Source organism: Rhipicephalus microplus, chromosome 10 (genome assembly GCF_043290135.1).
Source record: "Rhipicephalus microplus isolate Deutch F79 chromosome 10, USDA_Rmic, whole genome shotgun sequence".
NCBI classification, from domain to species: domain Eukaryota; kingdom Metazoa; phylum Arthropoda; class Arachnida; order Ixodida; family Ixodidae; genus Rhipicephalus; species Rhipicephalus microplus.
In genome coordinates, this window is record NC_134709.1 from 58,935,773 (window position 1) to 58,942,225 (window position 6,453).

Consider the following 6,453-nt stretch of genomic DNA (forward strand, 5'->3'; position numbering starts at 1 on the left):
CTCAACATTTCGTTATAATTTTAAGGAGGTGCCTACCGCTCGGGAAAAATTTCCTGATTATGGTACGAATCAAAAGATGGTTCATCACATCAGTGGCAACAAGCATGTTTTCAACCTTTAAAGAAATTAGAGTATTAACATTGAAAGCTGACGTGAAATGATTGACATCGTCACCCAAAAGCGATAAGGGCATTTTACTGATAGGACGAAAAATCTTCACAAGTACAGTTATTTCGCCTAAAAAATATTGCAACGTAGTGCTTTACACGACTTTAGGCCTTGAAGACGGGGCAAGAACAGTCGCCTTCGAGGCACAGAACAGACCCAAGAACTATGTCCACTAACAATGAAGATGAAGAACACTGCGGGATGATGGTTATGTACAGGTGGTGAAAAAGCATGTTGTAAATGCCAACACCTATTCCCCACACATGAGGGCGGCCATCTTGGCCGCAACTTGTAGATGCGGAGAGCGCCTTGGGAAAGGCTTCGTACGCAAGACATGCATCATATATCTCGGTACCGCGGTAGCACCAGTCACGTATTGTAAATGCCCACAATACGTATAACTTGAAACTGTATTGGACACACTTGAGGCAGATTTAGGTTGCGCCAGAGAGAAATATTTGCTTTTTTAAAGACGACAGTCTTTTTTGGGGACCTTCGACGCAAACATTTTGGTCTGTCTGTCTGTCTATCTGTCTGTCTGTCTGTCTGTCTGTCCGTCTGTCTGTACATTGGTCTGTTCGTCCACCCTTAAGGGCACCGGAAACTTTAAGCAGTCGACCCCAACTGCAGTGCCCAACAATGTTGCTCAAGATTTAGCATTCATACGTGTGCCATTGTCAATTAAGAAGCACTTATTGCGCATATCTGAGGCATCATAACAAAACGTATATATTCTGCACGTACGTCTTTTACTAGAAAAGGTGTACATAAGTAATCCTAAGTACCGTAGCGTTTATCTCGCTGCGCTGACCATGCAACGCTTGCCCGAAAAAACGAGTGTTTTCAACGCTTTGCTAAGCCGACACGGTGGTGGCACCTACCCGTCGCCTTGCGTTCTACGCCTTATCACCTCTGAGACGGGCGCGCACACCTGTCTCATAGCCACGTGCTTTGTTTTCCAAGAAAACTGCCAGATGGCGCCTATGTCTCACGTGTGACGTGTCTTGATGCACTCGTTCGTCTCCGCCGCACGCTCGAGGCACTCTAACGCAGCGTCTCCAGAATATCACTCATCGATTCTCTTGCTCGGAACATCAAATAAATGTCTCGTTCACTTTCTCCCCACGCAAGACTATCACATTTCGACGGCATTTGTAGAAACATGCAGATACAGGGCCAATTTATTTTCTCACGCCTTCAAATTGGCGCAGGCGCGTGGCCCAAATGCACTCCTCACAAAAACATTCACTGCTTAAAGAAATAAACGTAGACGCGCAGAATATTCCGAGTAATGGTCAAGGCAAGAATTAAATCAACTAAAGGAAAAAAAAGACTTCTATAGTCAAAGAAGGCGGGCGCTTTCTGTTGTTTTCTATAAATGTCTAAATGAGTTTTTATTGTACAAAGCGCCTTGTATGACGCACTTGGTCTTCGGAGGGCTCTCGGGCTATTCACTGTTTTTTTTTTTTGAAAAATACCACCTCAGTTGAAATGCTTCGCCCATTTTCTTTTATAACGATACTTTTTCAGCGGCAGTCCAGATTGTCCAGAAACCATAAAGCAAATTTGACAGGGCATCACACAATGACACCATGCGTGGCCACATACACATGCACAACCGCAAGCGCATACAGTCACGCATGAACGCACGCGCAGACACGCACACATACACTGTCGAACAGACAAACATCAATGCATGTGGCAGATGACCACTGTGTCTCCAGCTAGAGTCCAATAAAACATTCTTCACTTGTCTGTCATCTGGTACCATCACAGCTGGAGACCTGTATATAGCTAGCACACATATATTTGCTGATTTCATCCAAATGGCAGTACTGTCAAGGCAATACTAATGTACCGCGCGTGATCTATCATCTTGCGTAGCTGCTGTCTGCAACAAACGTCTGCTCATTAAAACCAGCTCAACATCCTGGATCTCGCTAGAGAGTTTCGTAACTTTAGAAACGACAGCTTACAAGCACGTGCGACCGCCGTAACTCACACAAAAGCCTTGTCATGCTTATCAGTATGGGGCAATGCGTCTCCAGGAAAGAGATCTCTTTTCTGCAGAGCGGTGGACAAAGGAAACATTACATAACATTTGTTAGACTTTAGGAACACATGTGCTTAACAATGGTAAGTGTGGCTTTGCCTCGGCTCGGTGCTGTATAGCTCCTCGATATAGCCCTGCACTGACAATGAACACATACAAAATGTTTTTTTTTTGTCTTAAGTCCTGCGATCCTGTGCTACGTCCAGAAGGTTTCGCCTGAGTGGGTAACCAAGGTTATTGACTCTTGGAGGCTTCCTCAACCCTCTAAGCAGCCCAATGTTGATATTCAAGGGCAGATCTGTGCAACACATCTATACCTGCATGCGTGAAAGTTACCACTAGATGTGCAGCCGATGATTCTCCCTTGGTTGTTCCTGCATAGGCTCGCACATGATTCGTAAGTAGGAGGGGTGGGGCATATCCCCCTCTCCCATTTTCTTCTATTGCTCGATGTGTTTTCTGCGAAAAAAATCAAGAGTAGCAATAGATGCATGATTGAAACTGAAGCAGTGGGGTACTTCTCACGGTGGGCTCCGTTCGGTCCACGAGTTTCCGGGTGGTAAATATGAGAAGCAGGCAGCCCTAACCCCATAATAAAAGTTGCTCCTTGAATAGAAATTGACGTGCCGCCCCCTTCAGTGCAGCACAAACGCTTTTTAAACGCGCTGCCTTGACGAAGTAGCGTCAAGGAGCGTTTCTTAATGCATAGGCTAGAACGCAGCATCAGGTGTCCACAGTGGCCGTTTTCTCTAGGAACCTATATTACTACAACCGTGCACCTTTAGCGGTACAAGTGCGATTGAGTAAGAGCATGGGGCAGTCTGGAACTAATGTCAGCTGGTCAAGAGAGACAGCCGCACCGCGACCCCCCCCCCCCCCCCCCCTGCCTAAATTCCTTTGCACACGCCCATGCTTAGCTATGCGTGTCTTGAAAGAGGACAACGGTTTCCTACAAGTAGCGAGGCACTGGAAGTTGGGAAGAAATAGGTCTACTGTTCCTTCACACGTCGTCGTGTAAAGGAGCAATGCTGCAAGTTGAGTTTCTCTTGGAAGGTGCACTTAAGATCTTCGTAATGATCTCTCCCACAAGCGCGACTGGTTCAGATGGTATACCAGCAGCAACGCTTAGTAGCTGTGATAATAGGCCTGTATATTTGCCATCTTCCCCGACATTGCTCAGATGTGGGAAAGAAAAGAAGATACACACACAAGGCCCCGGAAGTAAAAATTTTTTTACAGCATTCATCATTCAAAAAACGGGCATGGACAGCAAAAAATACATCATACTGCCATGAGATGTTTCGCGTGGAAGAGCTTTAAAAGTTCACGAATTTCTGTTCAAAGGAGACAGTTTTCGCTATTCATTGTCTTATAGCGCCACGAACGTGTTCAAAGCTCTCCCGTCAGACGTTTTAGTAGAAATGCGATGTAATGACGACTTATACTACGTTTTGTTGGTTGAAATAAATTATTGGTAATTAGTGATGCACATGCCCCTGCTGTAATGCCTGCTAATGACGATGCAGGTACATAATAAATAAATAGATTGTTTTCTATTTATGATATAGTGAGACGACTTATCTGATTGGCACCCAACCACAGCGTACGACTACCAACAGGACAGCGGGGGAGAGTAGTTGCCTGCAGATAAAACTTGCCCTTCCCCCCCGCTCACGCTACGTACAACTGAAATTACATTAGTTGCAACCAATGCGGTTTAACAAAGTGATGAGGAGGAAAAAATGCCCAGGAGTGAAACCATGCCCATCAAAAGGTGGCAGCTACGCCAACCTTTGGCCTTTAGGGCCGAACCTCATAAGCGCGAAAATGCACGCGACAGCGACGAGCAACGCTATGAGCGACAAAACAGGGCGTTCGCGCGACGTGTCGCGTGCTCGTTTTCACGCGATCGCTCGGTTCTCCAGATTTGGAAACCGTCGCTCATCGCCCGGAAGTGCTGGGCTCAAGCAGCCAATAGCGAAAGACCGGAAAAGACGAAGACTACATAGGTGCACGTGACCTTGCCCGAGTCACGTATGCGCAGCAAGAAATAACGCAATGTTTATTACGCATGTTCATATAAAAAATGCTTCAAGGCAATAATAAACACTTTCCGTTTTATTACACAACAATATACCTTATTTTTAAATTGCATACCGCTCGCTACGCGGTTTTCTTGGTGCGAGTGGACGGCCTCATGCCAGCAACAGTGGAATTCGCTCGCCGAAGCCGTCGCGTGAATGAGGTTTGCCTGCGCTAGCGACTGATCGCGCGAAGCCGATCTACGTCGCGTCGCTGGTCGCTGTCACGTGCATTTTCGCGCTTATGTGGTTTGGCCTTTAGGGGCATGATAAAATGTCGGCGTTATGCGAAGGGAACACCGAGCTTTGCTCGCGTTCCCGTCGAGATTAATGTGGGTACTTTTTCGCGTGAGATAACGCACAAAAAGTGTCTTTGATTTTAGAGTTATCCTTAGGACGTCTTAGTTTTTTGGTAACTTTTTTAGAGATTAGGTCACCAAAACTCCTGGATGTGTTACTAAGTTGAAAGTAACTATCTTGTATTAACAATACATTTACACTGACTGGGCACAAATACGTTCTCTCTAACACCAGAAAAGATCATGTTTCCTAGATCTTCCGAAGCAAAAAAGGGCTTCGGTTTTCTTGGCAAGGCATTGCGGGGGGCCTCCACTAAAGCAACGTTTTAGAAATGAAGCTCCTTAGGGAACGGATGTCCCCCATCGGTCATTGCTGTAGTTTGACCGGAGTTCGCTAGGAGCGTTGTGGCATACTCGGCAATAAAAGTACTGTATATGCTACCTTAAGGTAGCATATAGTGACTATTCTCGGCACATGCTCTTTCTCGGTTGGAGCCTGCTAGGGTTGTGCGGTTTACTGCCCACTGGGGGCGTGGTTGGGCCCAAGGGCCCGCTCTCACCGCTCACTTTCTCTCTTTCGCCATGAATCAAGAACAGTGCGCCAGCTATGAACGCCGACGAAGAAAAGGAGGATCACGTAACAGCGTAACTGCAACCGGAGCTGAGAGCTCGTAAAGCTGCCTTGACCCGGCAACGCAGACAAATGAACCCAGAGGCAGCAAAAGCTCGGGCAGCGATGGCGAAACGCTGGAAGAGTTCGCTAACCGTGGTTGGTGGCATCGATGCCCGGTTCAAGCGCGATTCACTTGACCGGAGTTTCAGGCACAGCGTGATGCTTGACAGCAACTTGACGAATATCGCGAACATTCAACGCAAAATCCTCGAATGACGCACCACTGTGCACCGCTGTGCTGTCCTGAACTAACGCACTGTTGTGCTGCAGCGAGAGTTTGCCGGCGATGACGGTTTCTGTGAGCACTTGGTTTGCTCTTCGAGCAAAACGAAGTCCAAATTTCAATACCATGTACGACCAATAAACAACATTTCATATACTGCGCACAAGTGTTGCCACTGATTTCCATGTTATAGGGGGCGACGTTTACGGTTACTCACGCGGTCGTTGGTGCTTCGCCCACTCATAATAATTCATTTCGCTGGTATGCGGTGATTTTTCAAATGTGAATGCATTTCTCAGTCGGTACATGTCAGGTGTCAGTCGGTGTCCGCACGCTGGCAGGTGTTATCTCTCCGCTCACACTCCTTCTCTCACAGCAACATCTGCGGGCGCACGCGCTTATACTCGCCTCTAGAAACCTGAGCAGGTGATGTGGGCAGAGTAGCAGAGAGTGGAAAAGAGAAGCGCGCTCTGGCGTGTGAAGGCTCCTCGCATCGCGGGATGTGGGCTGAGCTCTCGCGTGTGTTGATTGATTGATTGATTGATTTGTGGGGTTTAACGTCCCAAAACCACGATATGATTATGAGAGACGCCATAGTGGAGGGCTCCGGAAATTTTGACCACCTGGGGTTCTTTAAGGTGCACCCAAATCTGAACACACGGGCCTACAACATTTCCGCCTAACGTGTGTTAAGAGAGTGTAAGAGAGAGTAGGGTCAGTGATTCACCGTTCCTTCTCTCGCCTTTCGCTCTCTCTTCTCCCCTGCCGCACTCTCCCGTCTACTGGCTGATGAATGTGTAAATAAATGGTAATGATGCAAATCCTCATCTCGTCATTTATTCACACCATTAAAATTGGCACACCATGTTCTCTCGGCGCAATAACTGCATTTAAAATTTCTCAAGATCTTCTTCGAGGAGGTAGCGGTATTTTTTTTCGACCTCCTGGAAACAACC